At 38.7% G+C, this 16,717-nt stretch overlaps 1 protein-coding gene across 50 annotated transcripts in view; it reads left to right on the forward strand.

The window, feature by feature from the left end:
- ABI3BP (ABI family member 3 binding protein) overlaps nucleotides 1–16,717 on the forward strand; it is a 277,390-nt gene that overhangs the window by 86,971 nt on the left and 173,702 nt on the right. The window lies entirely within an intron of this gene.

Raw genomic sequence — 16,717 nt, forward strand, 5'->3', positions numbered from 1 at the left:
GATAAAGTAGAGAATTGTCCAGAACAAGTAGAAAGTTTAGACTTTACAGTTTCCTTTATTTTTAGGATGACAGCTCAAAACCAAGGACTACAATCAAACCCTAGTTTCCTAACTACCTGTATTATTTCCTTAAACATTATACTTTCCTGAACACAACACTCCCTGCCACAGATTGATGCCTCCTGAACTGCTCTGCTGTGAGGGCCAGCATTTGATTACATTCTGGTTTGGGTTGTTGGTTTTCATTAGCATCACATCTCACTAGTTAACCAGTGAGCTGCTCAGGGCAAGCTGACTCTCACTATCCCTTGTATACTCCCTGACCTGGCTTGATAGATCTGTGGGGTAGGAGCTGAGTACCCAGAGTCCATTGGGAGTTTGCTGGGCAAGCCTCCCAGTGAACAAAATTGAAAAAGTCTCTCTTTTCTTGGTGTGGAAATCTCCAGGAGAAAAAAACAAAAAACAAAAAAATTAATTGGCTTAAGACATTGATTCTACCCTCTTTATTAAGATGGTTATGGTTTACACCTGCTGCTGTGGTAGAATTATTACAGGTGCTCCCCTTTCTCACAAAGGTATCACAGTTTAATTGAAAAATGATAGCTTGTGTGGGAGAAAGACTTTAATTTTTGGCATTGTCTCCTGGTCTTTGACCACTTGATTCTAAGCTAATAGCTCAGCCATTTCTCTGCCACTAGGACCCTTCTCACGGAGAAGAGGTTTCCTGCAAGTTGGCTTCTGACACATTTTATTCACAAGGCAGGATTCATAGTAGCTGCTCACCAAATGCTGGAAGTTCTCACCAATCTTTGGCTGATGATTTAATGTTGTTGGGCATCTACAATGTGCTGGTCCAAGGGCTTTACAGAAATGGGTCACTGACTCCTCAGAGCAACCCCTTGAAGCGGGTAATATTAGCATCCTCTTCTCATCAATGAAGACAGTAAATCCCTGAGAAATGAAGAAATCTATAGGCACAGGCTGTCTCCAGAGCCTGTGCACTTGACACCCATGCCACAGTGCCTTCCCCATGGCATGTAAAGAATCTGTGTCCTTTGAACCCTATGTATAAACTCATTGTGGGAATTATTCCTGACCTCTCATCCCCATATGGTAATGCTGACAAGAACATTTAAAGAGAGAGAAAACATCTTGCTGATTTGAACACTTTGGTGATTTACCATTTAATGGCTAATATGACCTAGCTTTATTATCTAAAGAGCAAACATCCAAATGAAGTCCTGATTTTTTTCAATCGTATTTCCTGTAGAGATAAATATTAACGAAGTAAACTCACTGGAAAATGTGTGTGAGTGTGTGCAGACTCTCCTTCAAGAGCAAGCATTTGCCAAACCTTAAATGAGTTCACAGACAACACCCTACACTAAATATCTCTGCAGGGAGCACCTATAAAACACAGGCAAGGAAAAAACTACAGGCAATAAAATCAACAATTTTAATGTCTAACAGTCTCCAAACTAGGAAAGGATGTGTACTGACTGTGGTGGCACATGGGTAAGAGAAAGAGTTAAGTGTTTATTTCCAGTGTCTGGAAGAGAATTTGTCAGGCTTGACAGTGAGGCAGGGTTAGCCTGGGATAATAGCTGAGTGAGACGCTCCAGAATGAAAGCCAGGACAACAGGAAATGAAAAAGCACCTGGTCCATCTGAGCTGTGGTCAGGATGCAGGAATGGGGGAGGGGCAGGTCAGGCCTGGCTGCCGGGCATGTGACCAGTGAGCTCAGAGGAGCCCTGCATTTGAAGTTTAATGCTTTGCTGTCTTGAAAATCTTAATAGGTTTACCTTTCAGTTTTATTTTGCCAGTGAGATCAGATGGGACAACGGCATGTGAGCTGAGGGATTGGTGCCTGAGCTCTTATTTTGGCCTCCAACTCCTGCCCCTGACTTGGTCCTCTGGTCCCCCTGACCCCTGCTGCTGGGCCTTCCTCTTCCCACCCCCACTTAGCCACCACTGCTGCCTTCCACCATCTGCAGGGACGTAGGTGTGGATGCAGGGAGGGTCTGGTGGTCACTCCCTTGGTGATATCTGGCAGGACATGGTGGCTACAGTGCCTGGACCAGCTGGCACTGCCACAGTGCATTCATGGATGCTTTGGCCTATGCCAGCTTCTTTCCCACCCCCATTCAGTGACTGTCCTAAGACTGAGGTTACCATCCTTCTGTGGCCGTGGGTTCCAAAAGCAGACCTTTGGGAAAGGGAGATTGGCTTTGTGCCCTGAAGGGTGAGGTGTAGGGTTAGGCACTTTGATCCTGAGGCTGCCCCTCGTGGGGAAGGTGCTATGCAGTCAAGTAAGAAAGGTTCAGGGGGAGGTGAGCACCTGCACTCCTCCACAGAGCATTTTAAATAACCAATAAATACTGTGACAGGTTGAGACAGAGTCCATGAAAGGAAATATTTTATATTTTGGTGTCTTTAATATTACTTTTAAAATAGGTGGGATCCCACCTGTGGATTTTGCATTGATTGGGGCCATAAAATATGTAGTCAGCACTGGGTTAAGTGTATGTTTTCAAAAGCTCTCAGAAGAATTATAGGAAAACTCAGAAAAAGTTTCCAGCAGTGTTGTCGAAACATGTCTTTGAAATGCTCATATGTTTGGAAAAAGGGGGCATCTCTCCTTCCAGATGGCAAGCTGTGAAGTGCGAAGGAGTGTTTAGGAGTCCACATTATAGTGTTTAGGAAAATCCCTCTTTCCCTCCAGCCTCTTCCTTCCACCCCCTCCTTTCCCACACCCTGTCTTCCTATTAAAGCTGAGTTTTCATCTCATATATCTCATCTCATACAGTTTTCATCTCATGAGGCATCACTACTCTGCAGTGCAGACATGATCAGTTCTGAATAACTCCTCTGGCAACATGCACACCAATAAAATTTGTCAGCTCCCTTTAGAACATGTCTATGACTAAACATTCTAGAATGCCACCAATCGTGGATGGTCTATCCCTAGTCATTTTTGCATTAGGGGTTGCTCTGTGGTTCAGGATGGCTGTGCCTTTTATGGGCCATTTAACCTTCACCATTGTCCCACCCCGCTTGGGGGCTGGGGCCTCAGGCTCCCTCTTAAGGGCTGAGAGATGCCAGAACCGTCTCAGAGCCCCAGAGCATAGCAGAATACTTTATCAAAATGGGCACTGGTTCATTTTCCAAAGGATTTTGTAACATTTAATGGAACAATTACCAACAGGTAATTAGCAGATTTTCTTTAAAATTTGGTTTCAATTATTTTTCAGGTGAAAGATAAATATTCTTAGACATAATGCCACATACTTTTTATAAGAAAAAACTTCAAAAGGAAAAAATTAGTTCTATAGACAGGCTTAACAAAGACGAATTCGGTGATTAAAGTTTACAAGTTGTTCAAAAGATAATTCACTTGTGCTGACAGCTATTTCCCAGACCCATAATTTTTTTTTTAAATTGAATATTGTTGATTTACAATATTGTGTTAGTTTCTGCTATACAACAAAGTGATTCAGTTATACATATGTGTGTGTGCATACACACACATATACATGCACATACTCTTTTTCATATTCTTTCCATTATAGTTTATTAAGGATATTGAATATAGTTCCCTGTACTAGACAGTAGGCCTTGTTGTTTATTGGATATTTAGTAGTATGTATCTGATAATCCCAAATTTCTACTTTCTCCCTCCCTTACCACCTTCACCCTTTGTTAAACATAAGTTTGTTTCTATGTCTGTAAGTCTTTTTCTGTTTCAAAAATAAGTTCATTTGTGTCATATTAGATATTCCACATATACTTCTGCATACTACTGTCTTTGTCTGATTTTTGATATTCTCTAGGTCCATCCATGTTGTTGCAAGTGGCATTATTTCACTTTTTATGACTTAGTATTTTATCTCTACCACATTTTCTGTATCCATTCATTTTTCTGTGGACACTTGGGTTGATTCCATGACTTGGCTATTGTAAATAGTGCTGCTATGAGCATAGGGGAAGGTATCTTTTTGAATAGGAGTTTTTTCAGATATATGCACAGGAATAGGATTGCTGGATCATATGGCAAGTCTCTTTATACTTCAGGAGACTCCATACTGTTTTCCATAGTGGCTGCACCAATTTACATTCCCACCAACAGTGTAGGAGGGTTCCTTTTCTCCACACCCTCATAGACTCTTTTTCTTTCTTTCTCTTTACTTCTTTCTTTCTTTTGCCACACCTGAAACATATGGAAGTTCCTGGGCCAGAGACTGAATCTGAGCTGCAGCTACCTACACCAGAGCTGTGGCAACACTGGATCCTTTAACCCACTGTGCTAGGCCAGGGATCAAACCCACACCTCTGCAATGACCCAAGCCACTTCAGTCTGATTCTTAACACACTGTGTCACAGCAGAAATTCCTGTTATTAGTAGAATTCTTAATGATGGTCACACTGACCAGAGTGTGCTGGTTCTTCACTGTAGTTTTGATTTTCTTTCCTCTAATAATTAGTGATGTTGAGTATATTTTCATGTGCCTATTCACCATTTATGTGTTTTCTTTGGAGAAATGTCTCTTTAGGTCTTCTGCCCATTTTCTGATTGGGTTGTTTGGTTTTTTGCTGTTGAGTTCTATGAGCTGTTAGTATATTTTTGAAATTAAGCCCTTATTTGTTGCATTGTTTGCAAGTATTTTCCCCCAGTCTGTAGGTTCTCTTCTTGCCTTGTTTATTGTTTCCTTTGCTGTGAAAAAACTTTTAAGTTTAATAAGGTACCATTTGTTTATTTTTACTTTTATTTCTATTGCCTTTGGAGACTGACCTAAGAAAACATTGGTATGATGTAAGATTTATGTCAGAATGATTTACCTACGTTCTCATCTAAGAGTTTTATAGTGTCATGTCATATTTTAAGTCTTGAAGCCATTTCGAGTATATTTCTGTATATGATGTGAGGGTGTAATGTAACTTAATTGATTTAAATTCAGCTGTCCAGCTTTCTCAATACCATTTGCTGAAGAAACTATCTTTTTCTCTTTGTATATTTTTGCCTACTTTGACAAAGGTTAATTGACCCTGGGGATAAGGTTTACTTCTGGGCTCTCTAGTCTGTTCCATTGATCCATATATCTATTTTTGTGCCAATACCATCCTGTTTTGATCACTGTAGCTTTGTAGTATTGTTCAAAGTCTGAGAGGGTTATGCCTCCAGCTCTGTTCTTTTTTCTTTAGGATTACTTCGGCAATTCTGGGTCTTTTATGGTTCCATATAAATTTTAGGAGTATTTTTTCTACTTCTGTGAAAAATGTCATGAGTAAATTGATGAGATCACATTAAATCTGTAGATTGCTTCGGATAATATGGCCATTTTAATAATACTAGTTCGTCCAATCTAAGAGCACCAGACCCATAATTATTTTTTCCTTTCTTCCTGAAAAGCATCAGACTTCCTTCATTTTTACTCTAGCCCCAGGCAATAGATAGAGAAATAGATTCATTCTTTCATTCAGAAAATGTTTGCCATAGTCATTTCACATCATTCTTGGAATGCTGAAGTCTTCTTAGATCTGATTCTGATTTCCTCTCCATCAAAGAATTTATGATAATTATAATTAAATAATGCAACTGTACAATTACATAATACAGTTCTACAATTGTATTATTAATAACCATTTCTCTCCATGGTACAATGTAAGGTCTATAATGTCTTGTTTATCACATTACCTAGAATGGTATAATGCCTATATTGAAGAATCAATAAGATGTAACAAATTGTGAGGACATGTTTATATAGTTACACTGTTTTTTAACCAGTTTATATATTTTATATTTTACTTATTTTCAGAGGGTGTATTATTTTTGTTATTCTTACCAGTTAAGTTATTATTTTTATTATGCTATATAAAATATTTAATGGTATATAGGGCTTTCTTCTTTATAAATTTTAGTTGCATAATATACACAATTTTAATATAATGCTAATTTTTAAAGAAAAATTGAAATGTAATAGATAATACTAAATAGTAAAGATGAAAGCCATACAAAATGGGATAAAGTATAGAATAAATTTCCTATTTGTCTCAGAATATTTTCCATTCCACTTCTCCAGAAGGAGTTACTTAATCTCTTTCTTAAGATCCATGATATAATAATGTGTGTGAATGTAATTGTGTTTAAATGTATGTATTTTATACTGTAAAAAAAAAATAAAAATAAAATTTCAAAAAAAAAAAAAAAAAGAAAATGTTTGCCATACAATTACTGTTTCCAGGTTTAAAGGTAGAGAACTGAACAAAATATGAACTGAGTCTGGGCCCAAACCAGTGTGATCCTCAGCTTGCCTTGTCTTCCTCTGGGGGCTTAGAAACACTCTAAAAGTAGACAACTTCAATTAGTTTATAATGAATCGTATTGCTGTAGACATTCATTTTTATGTACAGCTAAGGACACTGTGCTAGTTATCTCCTTAATGATGCATTAAAAATAGCTAAACTTCTGTATTCATAAATCTGGTCAGCAGAGTAAATTTAGAGCAGTTCTGACATTACTTATAACTACTCTGTCTTCTATTTGGAGTTCTGGCTTCTGTGAAACTTTGCAAAGCTATGGCTTGGTATATGCTCAAGCAAACATCAGGAGTTCCCCAATTTTCTAGAAAAATGCCCCATTAATTCTTTTGTAGAAGGGACATTGAACTTTCTGAAAAGACATCAGTGTTGTTCCTGAGTTGGTCCGTGCTATCAGTAGCCACTGTTTTAGCTTGTTAATATGTAATTTAGGGTTACCTAATTATCACGGATGTGTCTTGTGGTGAATTTGTTAGCACAACCCTTTGGAGGAGTGCATTTGTTTCATCAACAATATTTGAGTCTCGTTTTCTAGTAACTGGACTTCAGAAAGAGTACAAATATGGTTCAAATATGAATCATTTACCCCCTTTTTGTAACCAATTTGCTATTATGGTGTCAATTTTTTATCTTTACTTTGTCATGTGAGAATGGTTGGGGGTAAGGAGCAAGGTTGGTCACATTACTGAAATTTAGAACTGCTGATAGTGGCCTACAGACTAGTAGAATTTTACTGTCTTTTTACCCCCAACCCTCCCATCAGACTGTACTCCTTTCTCTCAAGGAGGCTGCCCTCCTCCATCCCCCTTTCATGGACCAGCAGAGAACAGTGTCTGCAGAACAGGCAGGGTACCTGAGATAGAACTGTAGCACCAAGAGTCCTGACTGGAGCACTATTTGCTTATCCTCAGTGTGGCCACACTTAAGTTTTTTGTTTTTTTTGTTTTTTTTTTTTTTTTTAAACTGACTAGTGCATGAGTGGAACTCTCCACCTGAGCTTAAAACACAAGGAAGCTTTTCAAGGGTATTTTTCAAACAGACATTACTCACTGTTGATGAAATAAGGCACAAGCACTGTCTGCCAAATGTTAAAAGCTAAAGGGAATACTTAAATTTGGATTGTACCCACTCAGGTCAGATTACAGCTCTGTGTGGCATGTGGATGCTTGCAGATGCGGAGAAAAACTGACATTTCTGTATGGAGGTTGCCATGACCATAGTTTTTCTTTTTCTTTCAGATTTTGTGGATGATTTTATGCTTAATAGGAGTCTTATGATGTGCCATCTTGATTTCTAATAAAACAGTTACCCGATTTCATCCAATCCAAAGCACTTTTAACTATAAATCCTACCACTCTTTTATATAAATCTAAGAAAGAATAACTTTTTTTTTAATTTTTTTTTTTTATTTGTCTTTTTGCTATTTCTTTGGGCCACTCCCGCAGCATATGGAGGTTCCCAGGCTAGGGGTAGAATCAGAGCTGTAGCCACTGGCCTACGCCAGAGCCACAGCAACGCGGGATCCGAACTGCGTCTGCAACCTACACCACAGCTCACGGCAACGCCGGATCGTTAACCCACTGAGCAGGGGCAGGGACCGAACCGGCAACCTCATGGTTCCTAGTCGGATTCATTAACCACTGCGCCACGACGGGAACTCCAGTAAATCTAAGAAAGAATAAAGCTGAGGATTAATGACACTGTTTTTGTGTCTCTTAGGCTTGTGTTTTGTACTTATGGAAAGAGCTTCCTCTGACTCATTAATACATAAATGTTATTTTATTAATAGATGATTTTATTTTTAGAAAGTTCTTTGTAGAAAGTTCTTTGTTAGAATAGCTCTAGGTTTTGTTTTGTTTTGTTTGTCTTTTTGCCTTTTCTAGGGCCGCTCCAGCGGCATATGGAGATTCCCAGGCTAGGGGTCTAATCGGAGCTGTAGCCACTGGCCTACACCAGAGCCACGGCAACGAGGGATCCAAGCCGTGTCTGTAACCTACACCACAGCTCACAGCGATGCTGGATCCTTAACCTACTGAGCAAGGCCAGGGATCAATTCCTAGTTGGATTCGTTAACCACTGCACCACGACGGGAACTCCAAGAATAGCTTTAGGTTTAATAAAATTTGCAAATGTAGCACAGAGAACCCTTTGTACTTGACACACAATTTCTCCTATTCCTCACATCTTATGTTAATACAGTACAGTCACAACTTCTGAACAAATAGTGATATGATATTAACTGATGTCCATACTGTCCTTCATTTTCATGTAAGATCTTGTGCTATTCCAGGGTCCAGTGCAGGACACCACATCACACTAGTCCACATAGATTCTTATAGGCCCATCTCCCAGATTTTCCTTAGTTTTGATGGCCTTAATGGTTTGGAGGAGTTCTGGTTAGGTATTTTGTAGAATGTCCTTCAATTTAGTTTTGCTGGAAGTTTTTCTTATTTAGTAGACTGGGGCTTGGGGGATAAGGAGATCTATTACTTTTTTTAAAAATTACAAGGAAAATAAGCAAAAGAAAAGTTAAATCACTGCTAAATATTCTTCCCTTTGAGAGTCCAACTCTTCTGCTTCACCCTTCGAACAGCAGCTATCGGTAGCCTTGTTTTTCCACCACACTGCTCTGTGCCGGCAAGAACAGTGACGATACCGTGTTTGGGAAACACTGCTCCACTGGGTTTCCTTTCAAATCACTAAGCTTCTTCTGCCAGTTTTGAAGATGTCACTTTCTTGACCTTATTGGAAGTTGTCAGTAAATGACAGCAAGGATACAGCTGCCCACCTTGGCCAATGTGCTATGCCATTGACTATAAAATGCATTTGAGAGACTGGAAAACCTGAGAGTAAAAGAATGTCTTATAGCCAATGAAATACAGCATTCTGTATTTTTAATATGTCATTTCCTATAAAACAGCTTTATATTGGATATTGTCAAATTACCATTTGGGGTTAAGACATGACTATGTTGATTTTATGTCTCCAAGTGCAAACCAGTTGACTCCCACCTGCTAGATTAGTAAAAAGTCAAATAAATTTCTTAGAACTCTATTGTTGCTCCTCCCCCCCATTTTTCAAAATCCCAAGAAGCTGGTATAGTCCCATTGGAGGCCCATCCAACTTCCACATGCCGAGTGGCTACTTTCCATTCAGGGTCCCTTGCTTGCATGGAGTCTTCTCTTGGGCTTGAGATCCAGGGCCTGCTGGCCAGTCTCCACATAGGTGGCACAGCTGCTCAGAGGAGCTACTTCTGTGAACAGCTCTCTGGCTGGACGAAGAGATCTATTACTTTTTTAAAAAAGTGTTCTCCTGTGTTCTCCTTGGTGGGTTTCTAGGGCGGCAGCTCAAATGTCTCACTGTCCATCCCAAAGCATCTTAGGATGCCATCTACGTCCAGAGGGCAGGGGAGGTTCCCGCCTCCACTGGGGACTTGGATGGACTGAGGATTAAGCCCCAATGTTGTTTTTAAACCTCCAGATCATAGTAGAAATAATCTGGCCTTTTTTCTTTTTTTTTTTTTTTTTTGCCATTTCTTGGGCCAGTCCTGCACACATGGAGGTTCCCAGGCTAGGGGTCCAATCGGAGCTGTAGCGACCGGCCTACACCAGAGTCACAGCAATGCAGGATCCGAGCTGTGTCTGCAACCTGCACCACAGCTCTTGGGAACGCTGGATCCTCAACCCACTGAGCAAGGCCAGGGACCAAACCCACAACCCCATGGTTCTAGTCAGATTCGTTAACCACTGAGCTGCAATGGGAACTCCTGGCCTCTTTTTTTTTTAAATCCAAAATAAACCTAATTACTGGCAAAAGGGGTTTATGGACTATCTTACACAAAGTTGCCTAGAAATTCATTTCAATCTTGAAAATTCTCTCCTGGACACAAAGAGTGTCTGAAATGTTGTCCACCTTTTCTGATTAGGTTTGAAGGGACCCAGATCTTTAAAGCACAGTAGTATAAGCAGAGTGGTGCCTGGCCCTCTCCTGCCAGAGAAAACCCTCCCCACCCTCCACAGATGTGGCCTCTAACAAGACATCTGCAAGCCAGCTTTCTTTAGCTTAGAGAGAAGGTGGCTCTCTGTACATTATGATTTCAGGGACAGATCAAAGGAATTAGGAAGGGTGCTAGGCCGAAAGCTCCTCCCCATTGGTTACTTGATTCCATTTGTGTATTCAGTAGCTGATATATCCTCTTTTTATGTAATTAAAGTAGAATGGGTCATGAGTCCAGGTATTGTATTAACATGAATTCACTCATGCTAAGTTGTAAATTATTGGTTTTGTGCTTTTCTCTGAGAGCAAATGAAAATAAGATTGAAGAGGACAACCACATTCAGTAAAGTGAAAAGAGGCACCTTGAAGAGGGTAATGGAGAGTTCCCATTGTAGCTCAGGAGGTATCAAATCCAACTAGTATCCATGAGGATGTGGGTTTGATCCCTGGCCTCACTCAGTGGGTCAAGGGATCCAGCATTGCTGTGGGCCATGGTGTAGGTCAAAGACGGGGCTCAGATCCTGCGTGGCTATAGCTGTGGCTATGGCTGTAGCTCTGATTCAACCCTTAGCCTGGTGTGACTCTTAAAAAGCTAAAAAAAAAAAAAAGGTGGGAAATGGACATAGAAAATTGAGTCCTTCATGAGCAAGTCTGTTCTAACTCCCCCTTGTGGCAAGGCTGGTCCTATGTGTAAATATTCCAGGTATGCTTCCAATCCACTGCTTCGTTGTAGATATTCCCACATCATGGCAGTAAAAGAATATATAATATAGTCAGTTACATCATTCTCTATTTACCTAATCTCAGGTAGTCAATAAAAAATGCTGAAGCGGTCTATAAAAATAAAATCATAGAGTAACATTTAAAAATACATGCTAATAAAAGGGACACAAAAATGAGGGTTGAATTTTCTGATAAATCCAGGGAGAATTATTCAACAGAAATGTATTTGTGTGATCCTGCACTTTTAAAAAACATGGTTCAGGTATTTTACAATGCATTTTATCATATTGAGGGGGCATTCTATTAAATCCATATTAATTAAGAATTGATGTCAGATTTTGTCAAATGCCTTTTCAGCACTTGTGAAAATTGGAACTTATTTTGTCCTTGCATTACCTTCATGAAAAAAACTACACTTGGCTATAATGTATTATTTATCATGTGCTACCAGAATCATCCTGTCAGCGTATTTTATAGGATTGTTTGCATTGATATTTCTGAGCAAATATTGTCACTGAAAAAATTTCAGTGACACTTAATAAAAATGGTAAGAGACTTTATTCAAGGGGCTGAGGGTTCTCGAGATAAGTATAGGGACCACTGCAGGGGGATCTTATAGTGGGGGAAAGAGAGTTGTCTCAACTCCAAATATAACAAGGAAAAATGGGAATTATAGCCAAGGAGCAGAGTGGGAGTGAGTGAATAGAAAACTACTAAGAGAAGACATCAGGGCTCAGGGAGGATTCTGGCTAACCTGACACACCAGGCTTCTTGACAGAGGCAGGCCAGGGTGATCAGATATCTTCTGTGAGGTGGTGGAGGTTGAGGAACCTGACCTGGTACCAGTGTCATCAGGTATGGAAGGTGGGGGATGCTGGCTAAACCATCTCAGCAAGACTCTGGGTAAAATTGGACAATGCAGAGATGAACACAGAAGCACAAATCAGGGCTTTGTTGAGCAAGAGTTGAAAAGAGCCTGATTAGAGTTGGTCAAGAGAATATTTTTCAAGATGGTGTGTAATTTTCTTTTTTTTTAATTGTGAAAGTTTTGTATTTTGAAATATTTGGTGCTTGCTCTTAAAAAAAAACACACAGTTTTGAACATTTTTCCTTTTTTTTTTTTTTTTTTTTTTTGCTTTTTACGGTCATGCATGCAGCATATGGCAGCTCCCAGACTAGGGGTCAAATCAGAGCTACATCTGCTAGCCTATGCCACAGCCATAGCAGCACAAGATCCAAGCTGCATATACAACCTACACCATAGCTCACAGCAATGCCAGATCCTTATCCCACTGATTGAGGCCAGGATTGAACCTGCCTCCTCATGGATAATAGTCGGATTCATTTGCTCTGTGCCACAATGGGAACTGCCAGAACATTTTCTTTTTTAATACATCCTCAAGGCTCTTAGGACACCAACTTATGCTTTTAAGAAATCATCATCATCATGATAGCTAACATTAAACTAGCATTTTCTATAGTTAATCATCACTTAAAACCCCATGAGCCCCGGTACTATGATTTTTTCCCCATCTTCCATGTAAGGAAACTAGGTACACTGATGTTAAGTACTTTTCTTGTCTAGTAAGTAGCTGAGCGGGATTTGATTACTGGCTCCAGAATCCCTGCTCTAATGCCCAGAAATTTAGTTTGACATGAAACCAAATTGTTAAAGAATATGTCAGGGTAAATTAAATGTTTTCATTTTCTCATGCCCTTTACCTGATTTTCCTTAGGATCATCTTGATTTATTTTTTTAACTCAATGAATTCTAGCATATTTATAGTTGTACAATGATCATCACAACCCAATCTTCTTGGCTTGTTTGTCTTGTGGAAACTTGCATAGCGGGGAAAAAACCTCACTACAACAGTATTCTAAAGCAGTGTGCCTTGCAAGACAGGTGGCCCCTAATAAAAATGTGAGGAATAGATATATTGAGCAGAGAAATTATTGAAGGATTATTTGTGTTACCAAAAAAATCTAGGTCTTTATAAAGGATTTCAAATGTAGATTTCCTTGAACAGGAGGCTGTTCCTATCTTCTACCATAAAGGCATTTAAAATATGACGCAAATTAGATTTAATTACCTGAAGCATTGTATAGGTTTAATTGTCAGGAATGGAAAGTTTGTCAAGGTCACTGCATTCTATACAAATTTTCTTGAAATTTCTTAATAGTATACATTATGTAAATAAAGTAGCAGACTTTGGTTTGGGTTGCTAAAATTTCTGATCAGGTTACAGGGCATATATTTTCATTATGCTCCAAAACCTCGAAGAATTTCATAGTGCAGAACAGTAATAGCAATCTTGTTTTTCAGTTGTTTTATTTTTCCATGTCTGTGTTCCCAATTGAGTGCAAAGACTGCTGAATTACATGAATTTGGAAGTTTTTAATGAGCAGTGAGAGCCAGCGTATGCACCCAAGTCCTGACATCTGTTCCAATTTGTAATTGGCTGTAACAGCCTTTGCTTTATACAAAATGACTGATCATAACAAAAATGACTTGTAAATTGCTCCTATAACCATATGTCTTGGATCGTGGCACTATCTTTGGCTTCTATGTTTATTATTTTTCTAGTATTTCAGGTTTTTTTTTTTTTAAAAGCACTGAGGCATGGTTGAATTAATGTGTATCAAGGAAGGAAATAAAAAGCTAACTCTAAGAGACTCTGCAACAGTGAGAATAACTTTATAAAAAGGGGGTTTAACTTTGTTTTCTAGAAATAAATTCCAAAGTTGTATTAAAAGGGTATTTGGTGGACAAGATAGCTACATAATTTTCAAGGCCAAGTGCAAAAAATTACACAAGGTCCATGATTCAAAAACCAAGAAAAAGGTGTCATTAAAAGTGCTAACATATATAGTTTTTTCTTCCACAGTTTCTCTCTTTACTTGTCATGGTACTATTTTATTTACTATTTCATGTCATTTAAATAAAGAAAAATCAAAAGTTTAAATTATGAGAATAAATTTTGCCATTTATCTTTATATTGTGCAAGGCTAAGTGCTTTTAACTCCTGAGCAAAATCACTGGAATTATAGTTTGTACTTTGTAGTTCATACATGCATGTGTATTTTATTCTTACCACACTAGCAAAACTCAAAACTCAACTTTTTGATATTTGCACATTGTGCTAATACTCTCTGCCTTCCACTTACTCATGAGTGAGGGAGAACAAGAAAGAAGAGGAACCAGGGATTACTCTAGCTTTCCATTACCCTGTATGTTATAATTTTCAGTGTAGGTGGCTGGCTAAGCCAGGAAAGGAACATGAATAAGAAAAGACATGATAGGATTCTTTGGTCATTTTTGTTTCTGAAAATGCCACTGCCTTCTTTCTGCATTTCGTTGCAAGTTCTGGTTCAAATGGAACGTGTGATCTCACAGGCCCCTTCCACTGCCCCTTCCTCAGTCATAGATACAATATGCTTACCCTACTCAACCTTCGAGATTTACTGAACCCTCATGTGTCATGGGCCCTTTGGAATGCTGTGCTAATTGCCACTTTATGGCTAAATGTGAATGGAAGGAAATGAAGACATGCATTATTGTTGCTATCTCCTCTGCTCACACACATGTTCCATTGTCCTGTGAGACAGCTCTTAGAAAACACAAATCAAAGATAAAAGTAGGAAGAATTTCTAAATGGTGACAGCCAGGTATTAAACTGAGCCTGGGACCCTGTGTGACTGCACATATTGTTGACCCATAGAGCTGACCTACCCCGTGACCTCCTCTACAAACTGGCTGAGACTATTACTTGTCAAGTAGGATTGCCATGAAGAGTAATTACATTATATATGTAAAGTGCTTAGCAAGTATCCTATACATAAGAAAGTACTCCAATATATACATAGTAGTTTTTTAATACCTGTATTGTTCTATATCCCAAATAAAATCAGGAAATGGTTATTATATTCCTACTAGAAAACTTTAGGTTGAGCATTCCTTATATAAGCTCCACTAAACAAGATGTGCTTTGAATCACATGAAATTCTGAAACACAAAGAATGCTCCTTTATCTGCGTTAGGTCATTAGGCACCAATACTCACCTGAGGTCAGTTCAAGAGGTTACCTGGTTCACCTTTTGCAGTGGTAATTATTGCAGCAGGTTATAGCAAATAGGGCTGTGTGGGATGTCCAGGGAAAAGATAAAGCTTCGAGTCATTAAATGTATTGAATTGCCAGGGTGTCGTGGGCTGAGAATGAGGTCAGCCCTGTAAAGCCTTGGGCAGAGAAGGCCTCTGTTTCAAACACATGGAGGGAAGCTATTCAACTGGAAACAAAACCAAGATTTGAGGTCTACCTGAGCAAGTAGGCATGAATTCTGATCAACTACAGCATCCAAATGAAGTTTGGTGTAGAATGAGTTTCAAGATCTAAAATTACTGAAAAAATATTATAAATAATGTGTATCAGTCAATCAATTAATCCAGTAGAGCTGCTTGTAAGATGCTATTTTGAATGCCCAAAGTGGATTGGACTTATTTATATACTGTATTAATATACTGTACATCTAAACCAACCATTCATCTTGAAAACATTAATTTAAAAACATATTTGATAAATTATTAGCCCCTGATATGAGTGAGCATTTATCATTTAAATATAATGTCTTTTAAAATTTCATTTCAAGAGGCATATGAAAAAGTGTTCAACATCATTAATTATCAGAGAAATGGAAATCAAAACTACATTGAAATACCACTTCATATCTGTCAGAATGACCTTTATTACTACATCTACAAATAACAAATACCAGAGAAGGTATGGAGAAAAGGGAGCCCTCCTATACTGTTGGTGGGAATGCAAATTGGTACAGCCACTATGGAAAACAGTATACCTCAGAAAACTAAATATAGAACTACCATATGACCCAGCAGTCCCACTCCTGGGCATATATCCGGACAAAACTTTCCTTGAAAAATATACATGCACCCCTATGTTCATTGCAGCACTATTCACAATAGCCAAGACATAGAAACAACCTATTTCTAGTTTTTCTGAAGAACTGCCATACTGTTTTCCACAGTGCCTGCACTAGTTTACATTCTCACCAACAGTATAGGAGGGTTTCCTTTTCTATTTCCATTGCCTTGGGAGACTGACCTAAGGAAACATTCAAGTCAGAGGAACCTTTGCCTATGTTCTCCTCCAGGAGTTTTATGGTATTGTATCTTAGGTTTAAGTCTTTAAGCCATTTTGAGTTTATTTTTGTGCATGATGTGAGCGTGTGTTCTAACTTCACTGATTTACATGCAGCTGTCCAACTTTCCCGACACCACTTGCTAAACAGACTGTTCCCATTTTATATTCTTGCTTCCTTTTATATATTCAAAGATTAATTGACTGTAGGTGTGTGTGTTTCTAAAACCTAAGTATTTTGAAAGAGATTCTCTATTTTCCATTGGTATATTTTAGGTGACTTAAATCATGACTTTTTAAAAACATTGTTCATGAAAATGGTTGGATGCAATAATAGACCAAAAAATTGGTGAAAATGTGGCATGAAAACAGTATTTATCATGATTCTTTTAAGACTTCTCCCCCACTCCTGTCCATTGGGTTTTGAAAACCTGGATTTAATTTTCATTTTAAAAACTTAGTGGCCTGAACTATCCCAAGTATGAACTTTCCAAATTCCTGGGCCCTATCACGGGTGGGTGCTGTGGTTA

Source organism: Sus scrofa, chromosome 13, assembly GCF_000003025.6.
Source record: "Sus scrofa isolate TJ Tabasco breed Duroc chromosome 13, Sscrofa11.1, whole genome shotgun sequence".
Classification (NCBI taxonomy): domain Eukaryota; kingdom Metazoa; phylum Chordata; class Mammalia; order Artiodactyla; family Suidae; genus Sus; species Sus scrofa.